Source organism: Dendrobium catenatum, unplaced genomic scaffold (assembly GCF_001605985.2).
Source record: "Dendrobium catenatum unplaced genomic scaffold, ASM160598v2 fragScaff_scaffold_1066, whole genome shotgun sequence".
Lineage (NCBI taxonomy): Eukaryota > Viridiplantae > Streptophyta > Magnoliopsida > Asparagales > Orchidaceae > Dendrobium > Dendrobium catenatum.
Window position 1 is genome coordinate 394,672 of NW_021319528.1, and position 15,394 is coordinate 410,065.

Below are 15,394 nucleotides of genomic sequence, written 5' to 3' on the forward strand. Positions count from 1 at the left end.
GGGGTTGTGTAAAAGGACGACGGTTCTCTGCTAATACTGGGGATTGTGTAAAAGGATGACCGTTCTTTGCCGCACCGGGGAGTGGTGATAAGAGTGTGTTGTAAAGGCTTCTCCGCCTTGCTGTGGGTGCAAAAGGAGAGTCACTATTGGTATTAGTGCAATACTCAGAGGGTGCCTCTATGGAGTGGATGTAGGTCTGGTTATAGACCGAATCACTATAAATCTGGTGTCATTTACTTTACTGTTTTTACGTTTCCGCACTTTATATTTCAGTTTTAAAAACTCTGTGGTTGAAAAACATATTTCTACAAAATTTAAAAGAAATTTTATTTCGGTTCAATAATTTTCTAAAGGGGACTTAAATTTTTTAAACTACCAATTCACCCCCCTCTTGGTAGCCTTGGGACATTCACTTAGGCTTAACAACCTAATTACTAGACTCAACATTAACAAAGGCCTCAAACATCAAAATCCATCAATCCAATTAAGGTTAAACCTAAACCCTAGTTTAAGACAACTAGATTAAATTAGATTTTTATAAAGTGATTTTTGAGCTGTTAAATAAATACCCCATTGATTCCCTTCATAAATTAATTTTATGTTTACAATTTCAAGTCTAATGGTTGAGCTAATCGAGAGAACGAGTTGTTTTACACGATCTGGGTTTAGGGTTCGGACGTGCATGATCTACAAGTTTTATGGGCCGCTGATCGTAAGATCAATGGTCCAGATCAAGCAATCCCGTCGTATCTCCTAACAGGGCTTTCGGTCTGGCAGCTAGTTCTTCGGTTCGGCGGCATCTTGACCCTTGATCTGAACTGCGGGATCAAATACCACCGTCTAGTCTTCCTCTTCGAAATTAGATTGTGGGATCTGATCTGGGCCTTTGATTTTGAATCGCAGGTGATCCAGCGGCTGAAAAGAGGCACTTACGTGGAAAATTTAATTCCGCGTGGGCCCGCCGCCATTTCGATCATGCGGCAATGATTGGCGGCGGCTCCAATCATTGCCAATGATTGGTCGCCGCCACTGTGGTTTGATCAGCCCAATCAAAGGCCGCCGCGTGTCATCCAGCCGCCATAGTGATTTAAATATATTTTAATTAATTTAGAATTTATTTTTAAACTCATGAATCTTCAAATAATTTTAAAAAATCCATTTCAAATCCAAAAAGTCCATGTAATATATCAAACTGCTCAAATTTTCTAGGCCTTTAATTTAAAAATAAAATTGCTTTATAATGTCTTATTTATTTTAAGTAATTTTAAATTTTAATTATATGGTTATTTTGATTAATATTTAATCAAAATAAATATAAATATTTTAAAATTTTAAGGAAAAATCATTTTAATCTATTTTAAACTTTTAGAGAACTTTTTAAAAATTATTTGAATAAATTTTGATTTTATTTTGATTTATTTAAGTCATTGTCTATATTATATTTATAATTTTAAAATCAAATCATTTTAAAATTATATGCATATTTAAATTCCTTTTTTTAGCATTTTGAATTTGAATTGAAATTTTAATCATAGATTGGATTTGATCGAATTGATTTAATGGGGATTAGCTAATGAGTAATTAACTTGTTAATTACTCATTATTTGAGCTTTATTTTCAAATATTTAAAATGTACTTTGATTTTGTGTAGGTTACACACACATGCACCTAGTCTAAGGCTCTCTTAGATTTAGCAATTGATTGTGGCTATGCATGCTTATATATATGTTATGTTCAAGGGTTAGAATGACATTGATTGCAAACCTATAATCTAGTGACATTAAGGATAATAATTAAGAACATATGATTTTAAAAATTATAAAATTTTCAATAATTAGGATACACTTCCTTTAGAATCAAAACTTCAAATACTTGAACTTAGTGACATTTACAGCCACTATGAAAATTTCCATTGGTTTTAGAGATCATTAAGGTCCTTAATCAAATTTCCTAAAATTAAACCTTAATTAAGCTATTAAGATTTCTAAAAATTCTAATAAATCCAATTTAAACCCAAAAAATGCAAACAACCCCTCTAACTGACCAGATTTGAATCAATAATCAATGAAAATTAAAAGCTCTTTGAATTGAAAGAAAATTAAATCTTAGTTTAATTTTAAGTAAAAATTGATATTTTATTAATTTAATTAATTAATAATAATTAAAAATTCCAATAAATTCCCAAAAATTTGGAAATCTCTCCTTAGGTCTTTCCTGACCTTTGGAGTGGATTTCAAAGAGTTGGGAACTCATTTGGAGCAAAACCATAAAAAGGCCCTCTAATTAAACAATTTCAAAAATTCATTAAATACCCAAAACTTTGAATCTTCATAACTAATTCAAGAAAAATCCAAATCAGTCAAACTCACTTGCATTCAACTAATAATATTAAAAATATTAAACTTCCTGAAATCTATCAAAATAAAAAAGTAACAAATCGGTCAAATAAAGGTCAAAATCAGTTCAAAACTTCAAACCTTTGTAATAAAATGTAGAAAAATCTGATTTCAGCGTACTTACTGTCTAACTGATCATAGTAAGGTATAATATTTTAATAAAATATTAACTTTATAGAAAACACCCTTAATAAAAAAGTCAACTTTTGACCCCTTAATTAAATGATTAAAATATTCTAAAAATTCTTAAAAACTCAAAATCACTCTAAAACTCCAAAAATGTCTAACCAACCCTTTAAAACCAATAATCAACCAACCTTAACTAAAATTCAGTAAATTTCAAATCTTAATCAAAATAAATTACTTAATTATATTGGGTACCACTAGGTAACCCAGGCCTACGAGGCTATTAAATTAGCCCAAGGAAGGTGAAATAAACTTCACGGCCTCGGTGTGAAGCAAAGGTAGTATTCATTAAACAATTAAAAATCAATCTTAAAACTGTCTTCAAACCATTAATACTTAAACTTTAATTAAATTTCCCTTAAACCTTTTAACCAATCAGAACATTAAGCAACTTTAACAAATTGCCCTCTATAGGACATATCAAAACCACACAGCCTCACACACCTTAGATGGTTTGCTAGGACAACCAACTCTAGTTTTAGGTTAGGCCGGTGTTTACTTTTCTGTTGTGTGCCGGATTTTCAAGCTTTCACTGCATGTTAGTTACTAGCTTAGAATTGATGTATTTGTTTACTTATTTTTCTATACTCTGTGTTGTGAGTAATTGAGCATTTCAAATTTCAAATATTAACTTCTTGAGATTAAATATCAACTGCTTGGGATAATATAACTGTTGATTATTAGGAGAGATTCCCAAGTGTTTGGTAATTTTATAGAATTTTTAATTTATTTTTAATTAATTAAATTAATTACATATTCAAATTCACTTGAAATTAAATTAAGTCCAGATTTGCTGTCAACATAAATTGATTTTATTTTTTGTTGATTAAGGGTTATATTCTGGTAAGTTTGAGGGGTTGCTTGTATTTTTTGAATTTAAACTTGATTTATTATATTTTTTGGAAGTTTTAATGCTTAATTAAGTGGTTAATTTTGACTTGTTTAATTTTTTGATTTAATGAGCTCTAAATTTAATAAAATTTAAACCTAGGGTTCAAAATGCCCCTATGTTTACTTTGTTCAAGTTTAACCCCTATTGGGTGTGTGTACAATACCCTAGTAATTTTCTAAATTTTCTAGACACTTTCCTTAATTATTTTTCCTAGATTTCTCTACTGTTCAAATTGGCTTGAAACTTGGTGTATCTAATCCTAGAATGCATTCAACCATATCACAGAAATATCACAACAAAATACAAAAAACTTAGGGAGTTATGAATTTTCAAAATTTAGGATCCAAAATGAACCCTTTTCCTTAAAAATTCACATCACGGAGATCTATTGAGTGTTTAACCCTAGAAAAATTACTAAACATGCCAAAGATACCCAATAATCTTCCACTAAAATTTGGACTCCAGTTAATCAGTGGATTGTGAGAAATTTCAAAAACTTAAATTCACATAAACTCAAATATCTCACAATACAGAAATCAAATCAACTTTATTTTAATTTTAATAAATACCAAATTAAATTATCTTTCCAATGAGTCCAAGAAAATCTAATTTGGTGGAAAATTCAATTTTCTGTGAATTTTGGAAGATCTGGACATTTTTCTAAATTTTTTAAATCCCTTTTGGTCAAACCAGCCACCGAAATGGCGGCGGCGAATTACAGCATGACATGTGGCACGGCGGGACCCTCCACTTAAATGAGCTAGCTGATCCAGACGCGGGATGAAGCAACGTGGCCATTTCTGGGGCCGTTCAATCGCGCTGAAGGCGCGATCGGACGACTCTAGTTGAACTAGAGCTAGAGAACTTCAAATGCCTATATCTTTCAAAATACACAACAAAATTATACAAAATTTGAATTGTAGATAGAGGGCAACATGACCTAACAATGCCTGGAGTTTGGAGTCTCCTTGCATTATAGATTTTCTATGATTTCAAATTAAAATTTAAAACTAAAATGAACATAACTTACACTCCAACCATCGGATTTTTGACTTCCGTCTCTTGTTGGAAAGCTGCTAGGATCCTCTTCAACTTTGTAGAAGACCTCAAGACCTGAATCTAGAAGGTTTTGAAGTTATTCTTGAATTTCTTGATTCTCTCTCTAGACTATCTCTCTTCACCAATGAGTGTTTGGAGGCTTGGATTCGGTAGGGGAAGGCTTGGAAGTGCTAGAGGAGTATCTGGAGAAGATTTTGCAGAGCTTTTTGGAGCTTGATTGGCTTTTGATGAGAGGGATTAAGTGTGAGAAGCTCTAGGTTAGAACGATCCTTTATTATGGCATTTTCCCTCTATTCAAGTGTACTTAAAGAGTATTGACAGTTGAGATCAACTGGAAGGGTTGCTGGGATGCGGCCATGTGTCCCATGAGTGGTTGAGAGAAGAGGATCAAAGGACAAGAGGACACATGAGGTGGAAAGGCCTCTTGGTCCTCATTTGGACACATGGAGTGATCTAAGCTATTTGATATTGATCCAATGGCTTATAATCAACTCAAGAATATTCCAGAAAAAGTCTTGGTAGATGGAATTAAATGCGATTTGGGTTTAAGGGATTTAATCAAGGGTTTAAGTCATTTGAGAGTTATTTTGACCTATATAATGACTTGTATTGACTGTTTGAGTGGTGAAACAGTCAAATAGGTGATGAGATGGCAACCAAAGAGGCTTGAGGAGCTGGTTGGATTGATTTGGAAAAAGGCTTGAAGTTAAATTGAAGTAATTTGACTAAGTCTTGTTGGGTTGACCAAGTCAAAACTCCAATGATGTGACTCATGGGAAGTTTAGAGATTTTTGAAGTATGCATTTAAAGTAGGTAGAAGGGTTTTAAGGTTTCCTTCTATTGGATTCAAAGGATTGATCCAAGCTAACTTGAATAGACTAGGCTGGAGTTTAGTTGATCAAGTTAACTAATGGTTGGGTCAAAGATCCAATCGGAAGCAAATCACCAAGTTAAATGATCGCAATAGTTTGAAGGAGTTTTGAATGAATTTGAGGCTTGATTCAAAGTGAAAAAGCTTAAGGGTTGATTTGGTCAACCAAGGTTCACTGGGTCAACTAGGTTGACCCAAAGGGTAGGTCTGTGTTGGATAGGTTTGAAATGATATTTGGAGACCATTGGAGGTGGTCCCAAGGTCTAAAATGATCAAAGTGATCGAAATGCCTATTTTGACCCTTAAGGGCCTATTTGGTCAACTTAGGTTGACTTGGTCAACTAGGTTGACCCAAGATTTGGGTTTGGGTCCGACAAGTTTGGTTTGATATTTGAAACTGTTGGAAGTGGTTCCAAACAATTTGGAGGTCGTTGTTGACCTCATTTTGTATGAGGTCACTCTTGATTCCTTCCTGAGTCCTAAATCCTAGGATCTTTTTAGCTCCTAGCCCTTAGGCCCAGTCCAAATCATAAATTCAATCCAAACCCAGAATCCTTAGGCTAAAGACTTAGGTTCTAAAGCCCCTTTTAGGTGATTTTTCCATCACCTTGAAATCCTGTCAATTGGCATCTAATTCAGAGTATGTCAATTCTATATTGATGCGACATACCTATAGGGCCAACCCACCAAATTTGAACTCATTTGGAGGACTTTAACACCATAAACTAAATCCAATTTCAATGATTGCAAAACCTTCTAATATTTACAATCTATGCCACTAGACCTTTCACCTAGTGGATTTTGACCTTGGACCCCCCTCCAAATTTTTTGATCACTCCCAAGACCTTGATATTGACTTTTTAAGAAATAATCCACATCTTTCTAGAATCAATTTGACCCAGAATTGACTCAGGGCCAAAATGACCAAAATGCTCTTTAAGGGAATTTTTGGACTTTTGACCTAGACTTGACTTGATTTGATTATCAATCATTAAAACCTATTCTAAATGTTTTCAAATAGTTTTTGGGACTTATTAGACCCAATTCCAAATCTTGGGTCAACTTTGTTGACCAAGCCAACCTATGTTGACAAAAGCACCCCTTAAAACTTTAAATGGGTTATTCTAACCCATTCGATCAAATCAAAACCAATTAAGCTTTCAAACCCATCTCAAAACTTGAGTCAAATCCATTCAAACTTATTTGAAGCCAAGTCACCTTGATTTTATATGGTCAAACCTATTGTCAAAGCTATGTATTTAATACCCCTTTCCACTCAATTTATAAGCCTCATATAAGGTCTAATATTTGACTCAAGATTGAATCCACTTCACTCATGTTCACTCGATGATTTAAGAACCTTTGATTTCACATCATTTAACATCTTAAATATCCCTTGGTATGACATGAGTAAATCCATGATCATTTTGACCAAGTCAACACCTTTAGACTTGGTCAAACTAGCTTAAACTTCCTTCCATGCCTTCAAGCCTCATTCCTAGGCATCAAACCCTCTTCAACCTGTCATTCCAGCAGCTCATAATACTCTCCATGCCACCTCATCAACCTATGTAGAATTTTGACTAGTCAAAGTGGTCAAACCTACTTAATGAGTGGCTTTATCACCTTGGTAAGCCAAGCCCATTTGATAACTCAAGTTCTATGCATAATGATGGCTAGAGAGGACATTTGATATCACCCAATATTTTCCCTTTATCAAGATTAGGATGATAATCATGAGAAGGGGTGGAGAGAACTTCTCTTTTCACTCAAAACTTTGTCTCACCCTCCTACTTTCCAAAAACTTCAATCCCAGCAGTCCAAAACATTCCCCAAGGCATGAAAAGGCTTCCCCACTATAACTAAGCTTCTCCAGCCATTATAGTGGGGGTTGCTTAAGCTAGAAACCCAAAATTGAGAAGAGAGATAGTGAAAGAGAGAGAAAATGATATTCTTGTAGCAGTTTTTGATCTAGCAGCCAAACGTTCTTGGGTCCTTCAGCAAAGTTGTAGAGGATATGGAGAGCTTTCCAACGAGAATAAGTACATCAAAATCTGTCCACAGGATTGTAAGATATTGCAACTTTTCTCTAAAACTTTGATTTGGAACTGTAGCAAATCTACAACACATGAAGCCTCCAAATTCAGGTGTTGGAAGGTTACATTGCCCTAAAGCTACGTTTGAAATTTCGTTGACTATTTTTGGAGATATGAGCATTTGAAGTTTTCTAGTCAAAATGAACTGGACAAGATTTGGACCGTTCGATCGAAGATCAGACGGCCCAGATCTGGGCATACCACACGCGTCTTAGCTGGGATTCGAATGTGGGTCGCTCAACACCATGGGTGACACGTGGCATTATGCTGTGTCGCCACGTTGCCGCGCCAATCATTGGCCAATTTGACCAAAGTTGGTCAAAAATAATTCAAAAAAAATGCTCAAAATCTTCCAAAATTCATAGAAAATTGAATTTTCAACGAAATTGGACATTTTTAGGCTCGTTGGAAAGATATTTTAATGTAGTATTTAATAAAATTGATTTTAATCTGTTTTGAGTTTTGGATTATAAGAAAATTGATTTTATTTAAATTTAGATTTTCCTAATTTTCTTACAATCGAGGGATCAAATTAATCCCAAATTTTGGTGGAATGTTCTTGAGCATCTTAGGCATATTATGTAATTTTTCTAGGATCAGAAGCACTTTAATTTTTAGTGATGTGAATTTTCAAGGTAAAAGGTCCATTTTGGACCCTAAACTTTGAAAATTCATAACTCATTAGATACTTAGTATTTTTTTGTGAAATTTTTTTGATGTGAATGTAAGTGTACTAGGGTTAGACACACCAAATTTCATACCCATTTGAATAGTAGGGACACTTAAGAAAAATAATTAAGAAAATGTCTAAAAAATTTAGAAAATTTCTAGGGTATACACACACGCAATAGAGGTGAAACTCAAAGACATTAAACTTAGTGACATTTTGAACCATAGGTTTAAATTTTACTGAGTTTGGAGCTCATTATGTTAGAAAATTATTGTTCTCAAAATTCAGCACATTTAAGGACTCAAAAAATTTAAAAAATTATAATAAATCAAATTTTAATCCAAAAATTACAAATAATACCTTAAATTGTCCATAACATAATTATCTACCTAAAAGAAATAAAATCTCTTTGACTGGACTTTCAATTTAACATTAATTGAATTTCTAATGAAAAATAATAATTAATTAATTTAATTAATTAAAAATTATTTAAAATCCCAAATAATTTCCAAATAATTGGAAACACTCCCATGGGTCATACCTGGCCTTTAGGAATTATTACGTGCAGTTTGGAATGAGTTTGGGTCAAACTAATCAAAACCTTCTTAATTAAGGAATTTTAAAATTCAAATAATTAAGAAAACTTTGAAAATTCATAACTAATTGTAGAAAATTCCAAATTAGTCAAAAATAATGGATAATGACTCCAATTAAGATCTAGTATTTTCTAAAAATATCAAATCACCAAAATGTGGTCAAAATCAAAAAGTCAACATTATGGTCAACCTTAGGTCAAAAACGGGTCAAAACTTCAATAAATCATAACTTTCGATAGAAAAATCCAAATTTAGTGTGCCACCTGTCTAACAATTCATAATTAGGTCTAGTGTTTATTAAAAATATAAAATCTTTAAGATTAATTCTAGTTTTAAAAAATCAATTTTGACCCCTTAGTTGATATATCTAAATAATCCTCTAAAATCTATTAACTCCCCCAAATTTTACCATTTTCTGATTAGGTTAATAAAATTATTAACCAATCCTTTAAAATCAGTAAACAACTCCCCGTAATATCAATTTATTCCTCTTAAATTCAACCAATTTAAATTAATCTAATCAACCCTGATTACTACTAGGTAACCCAGGCCTACGAGGCTATTAGCATAGCCCCAATGAAGGTGAAATAAACTTCACGGCCTCGGTGTGAAACAAAGATAGTAATCAATTAACTTTTAAAATATATTTGATTAAAATCCTTAATATATTAATACTCAATCTTTAATCTAAATCCCCCTTTAAGCCTTAATCAACCCTGAATTTTAGACAACTCTAATTAACAAACCAGCTTAGGATCTATCCTAACCACACGACCTTTTACACACACTTTAGATGGTTTGCTAGGACAACCAACTCTAGATCTAGGTTAGGCCAGTGTTTACTTTACTGCTGTGTGCCGGATTTTTTGTGATTTTTACTGCATGTTGTGGATGAAATTGCTTCGCTGTGTCTGTTTACTTTTTCTGCACTCTGTAGATGGATTGATGCATTTGGAGACTAGATTACCCCTAGGATAGGTACGATCTGGATGTTCTCATAATTTTCTGCAGGTGGCCACGTTCATGCAGGGCAATAAAAAGGGGGCTAAGTCAATAAAAAAATTAATTATTATAAATGCTTGCACATGTACTTTAGCTGCTGAAGCCCCGAAATAAAAAGAGCGTGGCCAGTGTGTTTACTTTCTTTTCTGTATATATATAACTGCTTGAGAATAAATATATCTTGATTTATTAACTGCTTAGGATAACCTTGCAGGAGAGTCTAGAATTTTGATTTGATATAAATGTTATTTATTTAAGTGTCAAGTGTTGTGAAAGTGGAGTTTTGAATTGGGATACATAGGTCCAAAGCTTGGACTCCAAAGAAAAAAGGACACCCCTTAGGGGAGTAGCCCTTTTCTATTTGGAGATCCAAATTTGGATCATTTCTCTCCTACCCAAAGAGGAAAGAATGGCCTTCCCCTCAAGGAAAGTGTCATCTTATCCATTTGGGTAGCGTACTACGATGAATTCAATAAGCCTGAAGGAGATGAACCTGAAGGAGAACAAGATTGAAGACTTGATGACAATGAGTATCCCATTCAAAACCACTTGCGTCTCTACTAGGTTTAGAATCCGGGTTGTTGTCAGTGTTGCCCGACCATTTTACTTTCTACAAAATTCTGATTTGTAATAAGCAAGGCAACTTTGCCTATGGACGTTTATTAATTAATTCATTTATATTTAATGTGTTGAGATGATTGTCTTTAGGGTTACCTGCTTTTCTTAATTTTCTTGGCATTTGTATGCCGATTTTATTTTTGCCTGTATACGTAAGACTCATAAGGGTGTGAAAATTTTTATACTCGAAATCTTAAAAGTTTAAAATTTTAGTGAGTCTAAATAACATAGAAAGATAACGAATTTAGGAAATTAGTTGGGGATCAACCTTGGGGTCGCATGCATATTTTTGTACTACTCTCTCCTTGTTTTAGACCATTTCCCGCCTGCGGGTAGAGTCCGAATAGTCTGACCTATGAGGATGAGGGTTCGGACGACTATGGTCCAGTGTCCAATTTAGATTTAAGATCTGAGGCATATTTTTTTATTATAAGACCCCAAATTTTGAGAATATAATCCCAAATTTCTAATAAAATACTCAACTCTAATTAAAGCTTCATTTCAATCCTAAAATGTAAAGCCCATCACTTAGATTAAGTTGGGACACTTTCGGATGGTTCTGGACTCTCAAAGTGTCCCCTACTTGTCTTCTCTTAACTCTGTTAATAACAGTCCAATCTTGATCCATTCCCTTTCGATTTTCCAAACTTCATTCATTTTTTATATCACTCCTTCCGTCATTATTTTAATCGAGAGTTTTTATAGGGGACTCTGTCTCTCTACGATATAATTAACTACGAGGACTTGCGCTTGTAGGAGATTTGGAATCTCACACGCACCTGATTTTAAAATTAATTTTTCAAAAATCTTATTAGATTTCTTTGGAAAAGAGTTAAAAAAATGATCGTCTTTAGTAAATTAGAAGGATTATTATTGAATGGTGTTATCTCCCTTTGGGGAGATACACCCTTCTTTGATAAGGCTTTGGATTTAAACCCGACGACCGTACTTCTTGAATATTATAATTGGATATTGAGTTGAACTTCACTTTGTTCCCTCGGGGCTATACGAAGTTCTTTCTAGAATCCGGTCATGATATTCAAGATGAATTTCATAATTCTAAGTTTGAACACCGTTATGAAATTTTATTTTCATCCTTCGTGGTGATATACTTTTTCTACCGAGTTGATTCGACTTTAAAATTAGAATTAATCTTCAATTTTAAGATTCTCAAAGAAAACTAATATTTTTCAAAACTTGTTTTCAAAATTCCACCAATAAAATTATGGCACGCCCGGTGGTACAAATCTCTCTCTCCATCTCTAATAGTGACGAATTTTTGCCACATCGATAGTTTTAACTATCATTTCTTCCGTTGGTCCCTCTACCCATTTCTTCCTTGGGTGAGTGTGGCCAACATCTAAGATAAAATAAACATAAAAAAGAAATGTTTTACCTCCAAAATTTGTTGTATGTTAAATTTTCGTCCTAATTCTCACCTTCTGCCCCCGGGACAACCGGTGAGGCGACAGTGTCGAATCAGATCCTTGGATGTCCTTTTTCAATCCCATGAGTTTATAGTTAACACACATCTCATTCAATATATAAATTCTTAAGATTGAAAAGAATTTGAGAATTATTGACTTTGGATATTTCAAAGTACTTTAGTCTTAACCCCCTCACTTCCTCCTTGACCTTTAGAGGTGAGGAGGGTTAGACTATTCACTTTGCCTGGGTTTTCTCACAGTTTCATAAGCCTTCGGGCAAGGGGAAACTCTGTCCGTTGTGTTTTGGAGTTGATAAGAAAACCCACCTTAAATCCTTCAAAATTCAAATTCCTTTTTTAAGATCGTCGTATGTTATCCCATACGATTTCTTTATGGGCTAGCATATGACAAATCTTTTAAGAAAATCTCCCTTTTGGCATGTACTTAGTCTCTCTATCCATCTAATACGTGTTGGGTAATATTTTCTACCACTCAACATGTGTTGGCGGGTTGAGATTATCTTACAAGCCTTAATTTAAAAAAAAAAAAACTCTTTTCTTTCTCTCTTAATAGAAATCTTATTCCAATCCTCTCTTTAATTTTCAGAAAAAAATTCAAATGGCTGGCAAATTAATCTTCTCCTTTGACCGAGAGTTTTCCTCGACAGTTAATGACCAAGGAAGTACGGTGGTCTTTGGATGGGATTTAATACCCTAGAGTTCTTTATGGATGGATATGAGATAGTCAGTTTAGATGCCAGCAAAGATCCTACCCCCGAAATTGAGTTAATTATGGGATCTACACCCACCGTACCAGTGGAGACTGATGTACAGAAATAGTCTGAACAAGTTATTGAGACCCCCAATGTAGTCAAATCTATTTTTGAAGAAGGGTCGAGCTCCGGACTTAAATTTGCCACCAAGAATCAGAAGAAGAATTATTTGAGGAGGCTTAGGAAGAAGATCACTATGGCTAAGAGAGTCGTACCTTTTAAGACCTTAGCTCAAGTAGAGCCTGAGGCTGCTGAGGAGCTACCTATTCCTGCTTCCTCTCCCCTCCTAAACGGAGTCGCTTTTACCCCTTAGCTTTTGCTGAAGGGAGGAGAGGGAAGCTAGGATAGCCTGTTCCCCACCATGCCCAGTCGACTACTCGACTAAGAAGACCTCAAGAGAAAAACACCTCCAGAAGACAAGGATATTGAGGAATATAATTCATACCTGTGCCGCACAGTCTGGGCAAACTAAGGAAGAATATGTGAAACAGCTGAAGGGAGTGATCTCACATCGCTTCCAGAAAGAAGTGTTGAAAGAAAAAGTATCTGAGGCGAAGAACTTGACTCCACAACAAGTCAGAAAGAATAAAAAGTATGTTAGACAGCCTACCACCTCAGTACTAGTTGATGGATACCACTGGGTGCCACGCCCTCCGTCCTCTAAAATGGAGGGCATTGTGTTGACTGTCACCATTCTACTGGTAGACCGCCGGTACCCCCTCCTAAACCTTTAAAGTTGGCATCAGTAATTGTTAAGCCTAAAGGGGTTGAAACTCAGAAACATGTGGATGTTAAGGGCAAGAGCCCCAAATCTCCTGAGAAGGAGTTTGTGCAAAAAAGAACCAAGTTGGAGAATCTACCACCACCCCCTAGAACTTCAAAGTTCATTCTTCAACTCCAAAGAGTTTCAGTCAAACCTTCCCCAGTTTTGGTTGATTTGATGGATACTCAGACCAGTTCTCCAGTTATTGTAGTTGATAATCTTCCTACGACCAGTCTAGTTCCTGATCCAGTTCTTATCCCTGCTGTTGATTTGATGGGACTTTACCTTGCCGGATATATGAGCTATTTCCCTACAGGCTCCTACTTCACCCCCAAGGTATATGTCCCTCTCCCCGTAGAGGATGCCACTCTTTTGACTACCAGCCTAGGGATAGTCGAAGAGGAGAAAATTGACCAAGATATAGAAATGAAAGACAAGCCGATCTCAGAACCGCGACCAGATCCTAATACAAAGCTTACTGAGATTATTTACAAGCTAGAAATGGAAGAACTCTTTGACATGGCCGATTACAAAGGTTACTTACCCCTCGATCCCAAGTCAATTGGGGATAGACCGATCGATGAGGTAGTACAAGAGATAAGAAGCATTTTGTTGAATAAAGAAGAAGTAGCTACTTTTGACCCAGACTTAGATGACCTCCTCAGAGATGAGGATGACTATGTTGGTAGTGTCTCCATGGTTGAAACTAAAGGATCTAACAAAGAAGCTGAGCCAAGCAAGCGTCGACCTCCTAGAAATAATGATTCACCTGCTGTTGAATCAGATTCAGATGAGTCCATAAAAGTTAAAGATGAAGCACTCATCAAAAACTTAGAGACTCAACTTGCAAGCTTGATGTCAAAAGTCAAGGAAATGCAAGAGCGACTCGATAGATCACAGGAAGTGTCCCTTAAAGTCCAACAATCAACTCAAGAGCTTGTAGAAAAAACTAAAAAGATAGAATCCAGTTCTAAATCCCCCGAGTTGGTGCCAGTGGTCCTTCCATATCAGCTAGAAGCACTCCCAATTCAGCCTACAATTTCTGCCACTCCTCCAACATTACCTCAAAAGGATATTAAGCAATTGATTGAGGACCAGGTAAGGGAGGCTTTAGCCTTTTTGTAAGGAACCGTATCTATTCCGAAGGGTAGGCCTTACCCCGAGGAATATGACTCAGTTTCTTACCCAAAGGGATTTGTGCCACCAACATTTAAAATTTTCACTAGAGTTGAAAATCCGAGGCAGCATCTGGCCCACTTCCGAGCAAGCTGTTCCAACGTAGGAGGGTCAGATGCTCCACTCTTTCGCCAATTTATAAGTAGTCTATCCGGCATTTCTTTTGAGTGGTACGACGATCTGCCCAACGGTTCCGTAAGAACCTTTAGCGATCTAGAAAACCTTTTTTTTAAGAGATTTTTTCAAGCGCAACAACGCACTACTGTGGGCGATCTTGTTGTTGAAAAATAAAAGCCGAGAGAGTCTCTAGTTGAGTACATCTTAAGGTGGCTTAACCCCTCGATGAAGTGTGAACCTCAGTTGTAAGAGCAACATGCCGTGGAGATTCTTCTGAAGAATATCCATGGCCATGTTGATTTTCTCCTAAAAGGTTTCACTATTAAAACCTTTAAAAAACTTCTTAATAAGGCTAGCAATTTGCAGGAAGAGGCTCCTAGGATGCCCTTCTTACGAGAGCAGTCCGAGGATAAGAAGGGTCCTAGATTGGTAAAAATTTTTGAGAAGAATGCAGTGGTTTCCGTAGTTGATAAGGGGAAGAGGCCAGTTGTTAGTCAGCCTAGTGTTCCACCACCACCACAGCCACCTCAGAGGCAGCCGTTTCAGATTACTCCTCAGTATGCTAGAGATCCTAACTTTGTCCCTATTAGAGAGAGATTGGCAAAACCATATCCATTTAAGAGGGAGTCAGTAAGGAAGATCTTCAAGAGTCTATTAAAGAAGCCAGATTTTCAGTTGCCAGAGTCTAGGAGACCCGAGGATGAAAGTAAGAAAGAGGATCCCAAGTATTGCCCATACCACCGAATGCTTAGT